Raw genomic sequence first — 14274 nt, 5'->3', positions numbered from 1 at the left:
TACGAAGCCCGCCAAAGTTAAGATGTATCCTGAGTACTGTTTTCTGAAGGTGATCTTACACTTTTATTGAAATAGAAAACGTGAGTCAGGCCATGTGTGTGATGTTACGTTATCGTAATGCAATTTCTGGCGTAACGATAAGTACCGTAACACAAGGGAATACGGAAACAACATCACGCTATCTTTGTGACTCAACTATTCCATTAGGCCACATTAAACATCCCGCGAAAATGTTATAAGGGGCATCTTGTATGTATACATAAAAAGAGTGTGCTACCCAGCAGTGATGTAGGCGCAGGGGTGGTTCTCCTTATATATGCTCCAGGGGTATACCTGTAGGGTCCCAGTGGAAATGAATATTAAATAGGTTAATTTCTAACGAAATTGCTCTGCTGCGTCGGTGAGGAATAGAAACGAATGTTTGGTTTATCAACAGAGTTGATGACCGAAGGCAAATTGCCCACCTTAAAAGAGATTCGCCCGGTCCTGACGTCCCTTCGTTAGAGCGAAGGGCTAGCGCTCAGGACGAAGGGATTACGCTCTAAACGTCAGAACTCGAATCTCTTTACGATGACCAACTCGCCTTTAGTTATCAACTCTGTTGATAAATCAAACATTCCCAATGAAAATGGTTTTCAACCTGTTTTGCTCTCGAAATGGTATCAAGGAATTTATGGGAGAGTGCTGAAAATGGGCATTGGTTTGGTATTTAGGCTGAAAAAAATGGACATCCGTTTGGGCGTCAGGTCTGAAAATCATTAGTGGAAGGTACGTATTTTAAGTTGTCCATGTTTATTAATTTCGAACCTGTTCACCCTCAACTCTTTCAGCACCTGTGAGCGTTTTGGCGAACAAGCTGTCCGAGTTTCTACTATTAATTTAATTCGTGCTGATTCAAAAACGCAAAGAAAATCTGGCCGCCTTTTCGCCTATTGAGCTTTATTGTTTCGTAAGTGGCAAAAATCTCAGTATTTTAGATTATGCTAATCGATACTGAACTGAAACACGCTCTAATATAAAGATATTTCCTTATACAATAGTTATACATGATTTTGGTGATAGATGAACTGTACCAAAAATTTATTCACCCATGCGCACCTCAGCTCAAATTGGTTTTTAAAATCTTAACGGACATTTCGTTTGCTGCTTTACGAACCGAAAGAACTTAAATTTGGAACGAAATTTGGTCTCCGAAAAGTTAGCCCATGCACAAGTTTCCCAAGAGTTTACCAGTCTTTGCCTGGAACTTTAGCGGACAGTATGAAAGATTTACCTGAAAGGTTTGAGGCATGGAACTGATAGTGAAGGTCGCGCGTAAGTGCAAGTCCAGGAGTTGTACAGTTGAAACCCGCCTGAGAATATAGGAATAGATCATGGCAATGGCTATTTAACAAGGGAGAAGGCTTCGATTTGGTTGATTAATATAGAGGTAAGTTGCTAACGGATGTCAAGAGTTAGATTGCAAGGTTTGCTGCTGTCCAAAGTTCGTTTTAATTTTCTATCATGCTCTAAAGCCACGTAATTTGCTTCCCCCTCCGTTTCCCCACAAGCTTCAATGTAAAATAAAAAGAGATGAACACAGGAAATCGGCCAGAACTCAGAACTCAGCGCGGCCTCTCTTGATCCTCTGGATCCTCGCTCCTTCGCTCCGTACACTTTCCGAGATTCTGTAAATGAACTAGCTCAGTTTCATTTCTACGAACTAATTATCTTAATAATACTGAGTTTTCGCTGTAGCGGTGCTGTTCTGTTCACTAGTCTCGAGTCTCTCAAAATGTGAGACAAGCAGGATCTCTGGGTGAATTTAAGAGACTTTTTTATAATTACTTTATTAATAACTAAAGACACGGCATTCATGGAAAACAGGTGTTTTATTACTAAGTGATTGAAATGATATATGGTGATAGCAATTAGAATTTTAGAATGTTTTTTGCATTGGATTATATATCTGTAACCTGAATTTCGGTGGATAGAGATTATGTTATGTTTATTGTAAAATAATTTCGTTGTTTACTGTTTAACTTGTTCTTGGACAATCAAACTCAAAACGCCGATTATAGGGAAAGATTAATTAACTGCAGTGTGTTCACTGCCAACTGCTTGTATTAACTTGTATTTTGGGTATCTTGATTAAAGATTCAGGAACGATTGAAACTTTGAATTTTCCGTAACTTATATTTATAAAGTTACAGTTAGTAGTCAGCACCAAGAAACGATATTCGTTAATGTGGAACTATACTAAAGACGATTATTTCCTCATGTTCTTATAGTCGATTATTTACTCTTTGCTTTAGATAATACGCTGCTGTAAATCTCGAATCAAACAACCTCTTCCACATACGAAAGAATAAAAAATAACGTGATTTTACACTCGGAAGAGACTTGAGTGATGGCAAATGTAAGTATTAGAGCATTATTCATCTATTTAATACAATCTTAAACCGTGTCAGACTCTGACTTAGAAAAACTTTAAAACACAACATTTATCAAAAACGTAGAAAAAAGACTTTCCGGCCGAAAATCGTCGACCTTCGTCGGTTTCAAAAAAATAAGCGGGTTCAAAATGCACTGACAACATGTAACGAAAGATCACCGAGCCGGAGCGAGATAACGAAGATAACAGAGTCCGATAAGTTTAACATTATATTACGTCCATTCCTGAGTACAATTTTAGTATTTTTCATTAATTATTTATTTATTTATTTATTTATTTATTTATTTATTTATTTATTTATTTATTTATTTATTTACCGAACAAACCTTCACTCGTACTAGAGCGCTACGAACTCTGTTACAATATATTAAAAGTTGATAATAACATATTCAGCTCTTATTGACTGAAGTTTTTATGGAATAAAAGAAAAGAAACAAAATTAATAAGCACAACGGAACTACATTTAGGTACCTATCAATATCGCGCTCTTTGGAGGGCAAGACAGATAGAGTTCTTATCTGACAATTTGGTTGGTTTGATCATTTTTACCCAAGGAAAATGTCTTTTGCTAGGGCAGCTCCGAAAACGTTTTACTCCAATATTTTCACTAACAGTTTTTAACTCTCTCTTCTGCCGCCTCTTGCCGTTCGGGACCAGGCTTCTTGTGTTTTTGTGGTATCATCAATTTTGACATCGTCAAAGACTCAGGGGCAGCTAGTCGGGAGGAAGAGATTTTCGTGGGCGAAAGTTTACAACAACAACCGTTGTTGTGTAAACTTTCGCCAACGGAAATACCTTGCTGTCGACTAGCTGCCCCTGGGTCTCCGAGGATGCAATTTTAACTACATGACCAACAAAGTTCAGGCCTGAATTTTTTTCAGGCTTTCTTTTCTCAACTGCTTAAGTTGCGTACTAACTGCGAGTACCTTTCTTCTATTTGATTTTTCATCCGCAGTTCAAAATATATGTTTCATATATTTACATTCAAAGTTGTGTATGATAACCAGCCGATGAATGAAGTGGGATAAGATCATACAAACCATGCCTAAATGAGAACGAGCATCAGATGGATCAGACCAGAACTACATCCGGAGAATTTTCCCTACAAAATTGGAAGAACAATTTAGCTCCTCTATGGAACCCTTGTTCTTGCCAAAAATGTACTCTTTCTTTTAGGACATAAGGGACATTCAAACGCGCGAGAGAAGTTAAAAAAGCTATGGCTCACCTAAGTCGTAAAATTACCGTATAAAGAGGGTCTCAGCATTGACAGTTGACGGCTAAATTTTACCGATTTCGACGGTCAATGGTTAAAGTTTGGGGAACATTGTACTGGGCTTACCAGTTGAAACAATTCAATGGGAGTCAGAAGTCCGGGGTGAGCAACTAAATAATGATTTTTGAAAGACCTTGAAACCATTTGATGGCCAACAATATCTGCTTTTTCTGACGGCTGACAGTAAAAATTGCCCCTTTTTGACGATTGACGGTTCAATTTTAGGGTGTTTGACGGCTGACGGGTAACTCCATTGAGACCCTCAATAAATGCATCGGAAAAAATAACATTTAGGCCATGACTCATATCTTAGCTGATGGAATAAGGGCGTCTTTCTTAAGCCGCGACTTAATTTAGTTGCTCGTAAAAATGACATCAGTTTACAAAAACTTCGCGACTTACCGAAACATCGTATGAGAGATTTAGAGTCGCTTTTATGGGAGATTCGCGTTTATGTTTTCTTGAGAAAATGAGTGCACAGATGACAGTAGCAATAGTGCAAAATATTTTGGCCTTTGATGCAAATGTAATCATGTTACTGAGAAACTGAAAAAAGCGAGTAATAAATGTAAGACGAACATGGTCACGTGGTCATTTTAACATAATTCTAATTCTCTCACTATCCATACTGTGCGTAAATGTTTACCGTGATGATCTGGTAACCAGTTTTTATGGGGGTAAAAAGAGCGCGCCGCGCTGCTCGGCCTCCAAAAAAAAAACAAGGAATAACAACAACATAGGATCGTTAAGGACTCACGTTTACGTCAACAATTAAGGACCAATATATGGCAAAGAAAAGCAAACAGAACCAAATGGGTACAAATGATCTTTTATTGCAAAGAAAACGATACAATATAGAATGTTTGCTGATGCAGAAACATCTACAGTGGTAAGTTTTTTTATCTGTTTGAGACGGTGCCCTTTCTGTTGTTGTCTTGTAAACAATGACATATTTTGATATTCTTTACGGCTTTAAAAGCTTAATTTTTCTTGCATAAATGGCCAAAATGAACGTTTTCTAGATACCTCGCAAAGATCCCGGCAAAAAGAAGGGGAAAAAAGCGAAACTGGAAACCGCACTGAGTACAGTAAAAATCGAAAAGTAACTGTGGTGTCGCATGTTTTTATATCCATAATTTAGCTAAAAAACTGGTTTGTGCGAATGAGAAAACCAGTAATTTGAAAGAAACACTTATTTTCTATACTTCAAAGTGCATTTTATATCATCTTGCCACAATTTGTTTAAGTTGTGAGCAGAAAACGAAAATGCCATTTGTCGCTTGGAAGTTTGGCCTTTCTCTTGAAACTTCTGGCAGTGAATTCAAATGATTAACAAAAACTGATATGATTTCCAAGTCTCTTTGAGATCGATTCTTGGTAACATATTTTGGAGAAAGAAGACTGTACCGAGTTGCATTGAAATGAGCACCACAATTAGAACTGGAGAAAGTGCTGCCATTGTAATGACATCTCCAAAGGTTAGAATTAGTCTTCTCGCATAACGACGATAAACCGTAGGTCCCGTTACGTAACACTTGTTCCTAATAATCTGTGGGACTTAAAGAACCCACACACAGTTCGAAAAGAGTAAGGGACGTAGTCCAAGGTGTAGTGGTCTATCTCTATCTCTGGTTTCATCTGTCTTTCACATTTACGCGTGGGCTGGGTGGGTGGGTGATATCAAAACATGGATTAACAGCGGCTGCCAGTGGCGGCTTTACATGCTGACGTCCGATCTCATTCCACAGAAGAATTCTTAACCGCCATGAGATTATGTGATATGTGTGGTATAAAAAACATCACCATTACCATATCAGTTTTTTTTTAAACAATGAGCTTGTATATTAATTTGAGAATTTGTTTTGCAAAAGAGGTGGAATCTGACTCAGATTTATCAAATCTTCAGTTTCCGTGGGTTGGGAAATACGCTATCAGAAACTGTCTCAGGAGTGACGCCCAACTTCCAGGGACAATTCTGAAAAGGGTGTAGAGGCGTGCTATTTTGAAACTGGGATTAAGCAATAAACTTTCATTGCTGATTCAATTATTTTTCTTTAGCTGAAAACAAATGGAGTACTTAACATCCAGTCAACATGAGCAAAGGATTCCGGAATCCAAATTATGTTGACAGATGTGAAAAAATGCATATACAAATGTAAGTCCTTTTTGCCTTTTTGCTAGACTGTTTATTGTCTGTTTGTATTCACCGTTTAAACCGGTGATAAAGCCACATACCAGAAAGTATAATCTAGATTTCTCTATTATGATTATTAAGATTACAAATCTTGAATTGTTATCGGTCAGGAATTCAGTCATGGACTGCAAATGTATAGAATGAACTACATTACTATGGCAGTAAAAACTTCTGGATGCCCAGATATCATAAAAACAATGATTGCGCAGCCAGCAGTAGCCAATCGATGCAACGACCAAAGACCTTACAATTAAAATCCCAACTCCTAATTATTATTATTATTATTATTATTATTATTATTATTAGTATTATTATTATTATTATTATTATTATTATTATTACTATTATTATTATTATTATTATTATTATTATTATTATTATTATTTTTCTTCTGCTTTTAACTTGTAAACAGCAACTTGCTTGGAATATGTTAATAAAGAGTTATTTTATTGTTTTATAATTATTATTTTGATTACAATCATTATTAGACATACATGTATATAGGGAGGCGGCGTTGCATTGTGGTTAGGGCGCAGAACTTGTAATCCAGAGGCCCCGGGTCCAAATCCTGTTGTGACCACTTGGATTTGTGTCACGGTAGCTCCGTTTTCAAACAGGCCACGCTTTGTAAGACCACGCTTTGTAAACAGCCAACTGGTTTGCCTTCCACCAGTTGGGATCCTTAACAAATGTTCTGTTCTGTTTGTGTATTTATTTAACAGACTTATAGTGTCCCCAATTAGCGTTACAGTGCTGAATACTCCGACTCTTATTAATTAATTAATTAATTTATTTATTTCTTTATTTATTCATATTTACCTAGCATGTTGTCTATTCGTATCGTGGGGGGCTTATTGTGTCGATTCTCTAACCTAAACCTGCACAACCACTTGTCCAAATTTGTCCTGAGCTTTCCTGTGAGTATTTCGTCTGTGATCATCTTGTGTGTGGAGGGGGATTGACTGCTTGCAAAACTCCCTTTCTCTTAAGATCCATTGAGGGTTAATTAATTCGTCGAAGCTGGAGGCGAGCTATAACAGGGGTGTGAACGAGTAGGGGTTGGGGCGAGACGCTTTCGCCTTGTCCCAATTCCTCGTCCCACTTTTTCGATGCGTGTTACCACTTCACAAACTTTGAGAGCAGGAGTGAGAGAGAAACAGATTCAAGCAGAAGGGGAAAGCAATAATAATAATAATAATAATAATAATAATAATAATAATAATAATAACAACAATAATAATAATCATCATCATCATCATCATTTATTCTTTATTGTTTTGCTTTTCGCAGGTACTCGAGTATTCACGTAAGAAAAACGAACTTGTGATGACGCATATATAGCATGAGAAGAAACACCAAGAATCCATATGGATGAGCAGTATATGAACCGAGATTCATAACAGGTATACTGTTCTTATTTCAGTGCTGCTTTCAACCGAGCCCGGGAAATTTAGACACGTCAGCCCAAACTAAGGCAACTAACAACCCCCAAGATCTTTATTAACCAATATTTTTTTACCTTTTCAGGTTGACCTTCACGGAAAAGGGCTTTTTTCCACAACACTTGTAAGGTAAATATTAGAGCTCAGTATTAATACTTTGCGAGGAACAACATCTAAATCACTGTTTCTTAAGTGTCCAATACACTGGAGGAGGAAGGAATAACGAAAAGTCGTTTCAAAAGAACAACGACTGGACCGGCCAAACACTAAACCAACGGCACGTATTTACCTAGCAGAGTAAGTTTAAGGCTGCAACATCTTATTCGACAGAACCAAACTCTAAACTATGGCTAAAAAATGGTATCAAATACGGAAAGGTGGCCCATAGCTGCCAACCACGTGACCCCAAGCTGGGTGGAGGGTTTCGCGCGCTCCACTTGGTGCTTGTCTTACTTTCGCGCTCCCGAGGCCCGTATAGTCGTGATGATCAACCCATCCCAGTCTGCCGTATGCACTCAGCAGGCATTGCACACAGGTACAGTCGTCACCTTAGTTGAATACAGGCCGGGTTACTTAGTACCGGCAACTAACTGTACCTTGACCTGTTAGGGTGGCAGGCAATATACTGGGTCGCATTGTGAGAGTTCATGGCTGGTTCCAGAGGACCGTCTGTATTCAAGTGGGGGTCACTTTTTTGTTTTCAATTTTCCCGGAAACCAAATTACCTAAGCATAAGTTTTAAATTCATCTTGTGGTTCCTGAGAAGGAGTTGTTGCTTTTCAATAGAAGGGACTAACACTATTTATGGAACACGGGATATCAAATGAATTCCATTGATCCACTAAAATATGTGATACAATGCTAATAGCCTAACTCAAGGCCATAAAAAAAAAACTGCTAAACGTAAAAGAAATTTATTTATGGAAAAAATGAGTTCCACTGATGGCTTCACTTAAAAATCCAGGATGTTAACTAAAACAAGTTTCAGCGTTATGATGTAGAAGCCGTTCTCGATTGACTGGGCTTTAGAGCCCCATGTTTTACTAACAGCCTGTGTTTACAGATTATAGATATATTGAGGGATATCTAACGCTTCACAGGTATGTCTACCAAAATTAATAAAACTCATTCCGCTGCTACAAGAGTCTTAATCAGTAGTAGGGAATTTCCTTTACAATTTTCCTGTGTTCATGTCGACATTACTTTAGGAAATACGAGTCACATTAACTCCCAAGAATGAAATTGGACTACGGAAAAATATAGTACTATAAAAAAGAAAGAAAGAAAAAGAATTAAAAAGATCAAAAAAGCTCAAATAAAAAATAAACGGCAACGTTATATTAATAGTTATGTATTATTCACTCATAGACGCTGAGGTATACTCGAAAAAAGGATAACGGAGGGGCACTAGTAAGTCGATCGACCCTAACACTTTCCGATTTCTAGTTCCGATGCTCTACAACATACAACAGAGCTAGATGTGATTAAATCTGACGGTATACTATACTCCTGGTGAATGAGTGAGAATGATGTATCATTCAGTGAATGACACTGAGCTATACTCGGAAACCAGATACCCGAGTCCTCCTTAGAGGACTCAAACTCTAGCATGTGTCTAGCCCCTCTGATTACTTGTTCGAAAGCTCTAACACAGAGCTGCATATGATTAAATCTGATGGTATACTACAATCCTCGTAAAGGAAAGAGAGGATGGTGTATTAATCAGTGAAATGAGACTGAGCTATACTCGGAACCAGTATATCCAAGTCCTTTTATGAGGAGTCGAAGTTTATCCCCTCCGATTACTTCTTCGGAAGCTCAACCAAGAGCTACACGTGTTTAAATCTGATGGTATACTAGAATCCTGGTAAATTAAGGAGAATAATGTGTTATTCAGTGAATGACACTGAGCTTTACTCGGAAAAAGGATATCAGAGTCCTCCTGTATGGAGTCGAACCTAAGCCCTTCCGATTACTAGTTCTGATTGTTTCTTTTTTTTAGGTTTGTAGTGTATCACGTTTCCTATACATGAAAACTAAGTGAGATGCCTCTATCCATTATTGGTAGACTTATAGATAACAAACAAGATTTGCAAGGTATGTTGCAATCGGTTTGCTGTCATCTTGCCTCGTTGAGTCGAACATAGAACGGCGCTATGTGCCCTGGACCTTCCTTTTTCTGAGCGGAAATTTTCTTAGGCTTGTTGAACTTATTATTCAACCAAATAGTTTCTTGAAGTTCTTGAGTTGGTAGTTACTACTGTGAAGTGCGATCAATGAATATAAGCCCATAAATTTCATGGAAATTTTAGAAAAAGTATCAAATGTTCTTACTGTACATGCGTTAACGGTATATCCCCACTTAATTCTTCCATAACCGCCCTATTAAAATTGGAAATTTATTGGAAAAACATAGACTATTCTCCTCCTTCTCGGGGAAGACTACTCCAGACAGGTATGACTACCTCAATTATCCGCGGAGTTATTATCATAGAAACACGAGGGAAAGCTGACTAAGGATGGATGAGTGTTTTCTTCTGATGTGAACTATCACTGATGAAGGAGTTAGTAAGCGGTTATCGCTATCGGCTATTTCTTGAAGGTTAGTTTGGGTAGTGTACTTCCTCATTTATTTCATTATAAGGTATGCGCACCACAAAAGAGTGTGCTGCTCTTGTGTCATTGGATTTTGAGATGAGTATTATATCAAGTTTAGATACCGTATTTTCTCGATTAAACGCCACTAGTTTTTATCTAAAAAATCAGCTGTTTTGGTCCCGCCTTTATTTGAAGCCGGCGTTTAATCAGGGTCCGCCGTATACTGATAAAGTGCAGTTTTCTGACATTTTTTTTTTTTCAGGCTAATTTCTTATTACCCATCCTTGGAGACCCAGGGGCAGTTTGTCGTGGAGCGGGACGATTTTTCCCTTCGTCCCGCCTTGACAAAGTGCCCCTGGTTCTCCGAGGAGAATTATTGACCATTACTACCCAAAGTTACAGTATTACCTACCGGGCGTGTGCACTGCAATCAAGATTTGTAACAAACAGAACATAAGCAAGAAGGACTTTATGGCGCAGCTGTGTTGAAACAACATCGGCCTGGGAAAGCTTCCCAAAGGACGTATAACACAAGAAAGAACGTTTTTCAGTAATACCATGCACACGAACGAACATTGCTAGCTATCTTTTATTTTGTTGTACAAGATCATCCATCCTAGCTATGCTAACGCCAGTTTTCCTTTTGAACATTTATTGAAATTTAAGAGAATATACTGAGCCGCAAATAAACGCCGGGACCTTGATCAAGGGCTCCCGGTGTTTGTTTAAAATTGGCAGTTTTGACCCGACGTTTATACGAGGCCGGCGTTAAATCGAGATTTTAGTGTTAAAAGAGGTTTGTTTTCCAGTATCTAGTATTGGAGTAGGGTAGAGATTTGTGCCGTTCTTCGTCCGAACCGGGAGAGGGTCTGGTCTAAAATAGTTTGATGGTTTGGCAGAACATGTTTGAAAGAAATGAGATGTTATGTTTTAAGCCTGGTGAATATTAATTATATTAATTTTTCAGTCAGTGACACAGGCATACTATCAATCTAACAAAACTCTTCATCGTCTTATACTCCTATGCTGTAGCAATAAAAGTTAAACGTTAATGGGTGTATCAATGCATTAATTATCAATTAACAATAAGCAAACTTACAATCAAATCCGTTTCTGCTTCTTTCCTTTTAGGGTGTTTTCTGTGGTTGAAGTCTCACGAAGGTTTTAAAGTGAAAATGAACAGGAAAATTCTTCAGCCAGCCTTCACTCTACATCATTGGCTACGAATCAACACCGAATGTCTTTAAATCTCAAGACGAAAATGGCGTAGCCTGAACATTGATATTTCGTAATCAGATTCCCATCACTGCGAGATAACATTGCGGGAAGACCACCGAGTGGTGATAACGACCGCTACAATTACTTTGGCCGTGAGGCGTTTGGCTACAGCGACAGTGAGCAAACATAGATAAAGGAATTTTTTTTTCCTATTTGAGAATGAAACAACTTTAGTTACTTTATTATACAGTAGATCTATAGGTGAAACTTTTGGTCGTAGTTAATGCCGCGTCAGTGGCCTGGCAACAGTTTGCGCCTCGACCTTATTCGTTGGCACCCTGAATTCGCGTAAACATTTCATGAATGTAAAAAGGAAGGCCCTTTTATTAGGCTGACCAATGCAAGATTTAACGTTAACCCATGTTTTAACAATGAATCTCGTGTATCGATAAGCGTTTTCGCTACTAGATTTAGTTCCTTTTACGCTACCAATTTTGCGGCCGATTGAGAAGTAATGAAATGAAGGGCAAGAAAACATTTACAGGAATTCTCATTATTTAAGTTTAAACACTAACTTTTAAAGGAATTACAATGAAATAAACATTAAATTAAGACTAAAAATGAAAAGTAAAATAAAAATAATAATTTAAAACTAATTTTAAAATTAAAATGCCCATTTATCCTGCTGAGCCCGGCACACCTTGGTAATGGTTCCTTTACGGTACTGGGGTACATCTTACAGTTTATTAATGCGAATTCCTGTAAAATTTTGTTGTCCTGTGTCTTGCTGATTTTGCCAACTTGTTAAATACTGCATCAGTTAAAAAGAAAAACAGAGACTTTGGTCAACTTTAAAACTGAGATTTATCTATTGCGCTGGCCTATTTCCGAAGAAATCAGTCAGCCTTTGAACTCATTGACTTTTATGGTGACACTTCAAAGAGTTGCGGTTGTTGTTGCTCACGAGAAATTATATATACATAGAGCTATACGACTAAAATAAAATAATGCACTTGTTAACTTTCGAGATATTTTTCAGTGTATGGTAGATGTGCAACATATTTAATGATAATGGTTTTAAAATTAATAAAAATGTTTTTGACCATTGTAACTTGAGTAGCATTCATTTCCGGGAGCAAAAATGCGATCAGTCAATATCAAATAAAATGCAGCTATTCAGCAACACCAGCCTGAAGAACAAGCGTTATTTTATTTTATTTTGTTTACTTATTTATTGTTATTATTATTATTATTATCATCATCATCATCATCATCATCATCATCATCATCATCATTGTTATTATTATTATTATTATTATTATTATTATTATTATTATTATTATTATTTACTTACTTATTCATTGCGTTTTTCAAGCGAACGTAGGCAAACTTGCCTCCGCTCGCTTGAAAAACGCCAAAAAAAAATTAATACTAATATAAGAAAAATAATAATAAAATAAACAAAATAACGCCTGTCCTTCAGACTATATCTTGCCTGTGGAACGTATTTTCCTGTGGCAATATTACATTAAGATTCGTCTTATGCTAGTTTTGCTTTGCTCTCTGAGATGACTGTAACGCAGGTTACACCAGCCTCGTCTTATGTTGTTCTATTATTTAATACCTTTTTTTATTTGCCTCTAAGCAGGATATGGGCTCCTGCTCTAAGTCAATTATAACTTAGTGGACGTCCAACACCAAATTCTAACACGCTCCCATTCGGCGCCGGGGATTTTTAAATGTTTTTCAGCGGAAAGTAAATACCTCTTCTCATTTGCGAAATGCTTGTAGAACACAAATGGAAACATATCAAGTGATTTTCTCAAAGGGCGGACAAACCATTATCCGCTTTTTAACAACTTTTCAAAACACAGGGGTAGGCCTACAAAATTGACCTTTTTTAAGTTGCAACCTCACCATCCATGGCTAGAGACCAGGAGTGGGTACAGAGACCTGGTGTGGCCCGGTAATTATGTTATTATAATCAATTTCCGGTATAAGTCGTCGAGAAGAGTAACGAAAGTTTAGCGAAACAACATCACGCTATCTTTGTAACTCAAACTATTCCATTAGCTCAACCGCGACGGGAGGATACATTTCCACCTGCACTGAGTGCTAAACACACACCAACTCATCTCGCGTAAACGCCCATAGGCGTCTTGTTTCGGTTCTTAAAAAACCGTAAACCTCGTGCTAACTCGACAACGGGTGTGGAATATTAACTTGTTATACGCCGTAGCTTTCATAACCCGTGATCAGGCGTCATTTTTTTGGGGGAGGAATGTTATGGAAGGAGTGAGGGTATAATCGTAGGTTACGCATTCCTCCCGTTTACGTAATAAATTTTACAACTTGTGACGTCGCAGTTTTTGTAAAGTTAAATACTTTTGCGCATTCAGACAGTGGAAAGAGATTGGAATACGTGACTAAATCAGTAAAATTATATGCAACTTGCTAGAGTTATGTAAAAAAGGATTTTTTGCTCGCAAAATTGGAGGAAATATGGCCCACCTGCTAGAGAATTGCGTCTATTGCTGTGTGTTATAAATTTCCACATTACTCAAACAGTAGAAAGAGAGACGACCAAAAGGTACAGACACCTACCATAAAAAACAAACAAAAACAAAACAACAACAACAACAAAAAACAGAGAAAAAAGGCACGCAAGAAGTGAAACAAAACATTAATTTAATAAAATAAAAATTAGCCGAAAGTGTAAAAAAAAACAAACCGATTTTAAATTTCGTTTTCTGCGCATGACCTCCTCCACTCCAATATAGGGAAAACGTTACAAATGCAAAATATAGAAAGTAGACGACATGACATGTAATCCTAAAGGGAGAGGTGTCCAAAAATAAACAAAATGACTAGAACAACTGAAATATATTATAATAAATTAGCCCAATTTGTTGTAAAAATTTGTTATCTCATATTTCATTTGTTCCAGCCTTTTTGTTTATTTTTCGCCATCTTCGCCGTTAGGATCAGTCTGCCGTCTATGTTTTGCATTTGAAATAATTTGCTGATCCAGGTCTACAAGACATCCCGCACCACGCATCGGTTTGTCGCTGTGGTCTTGTAGATTTTAACTGTAAAAATGTCATAATTTGAA

The 14274-nt window shown here is 37.5% G+C and overlaps 1 long non-coding RNA gene across 1 annotated transcript; it reads left to right on the top strand.

Annotated features, from left to right (window-relative positions):
• The first annotated feature begins 4416 nt into the window (after positions 1-4416).
• On the top strand, positions 4417-12195 carry LOC146482146 (uncharacterized). The gene is made up of 5 exons (XR_014864158.1): positions 4417-4599; positions 5769-5865; positions 7195-7307; positions 7432-9948; positions 11076-12195. It is a non-coding gene; the product is annotated as an uncharacterized LOC146482146 (long non-coding RNA).
• The last annotated feature ends 2079 nt before the right edge of the window (positions 12196-14274 follow it).

This window comes from Pavona decussata, unplaced genomic scaffold (assembly GCF_977016875.1).
Source record: "Pavona decussata unplaced genomic scaffold, jaPavDecu1.1 SCAFFOLD_47, whole genome shotgun sequence".
Classification (NCBI taxonomy): domain Eukaryota; kingdom Metazoa; phylum Cnidaria; class Anthozoa; order Scleractinia; family Agariciidae; genus Pavona; species Pavona decussata.
This window is presented reverse-complemented; position numbering and strand designations above follow the sequence as displayed.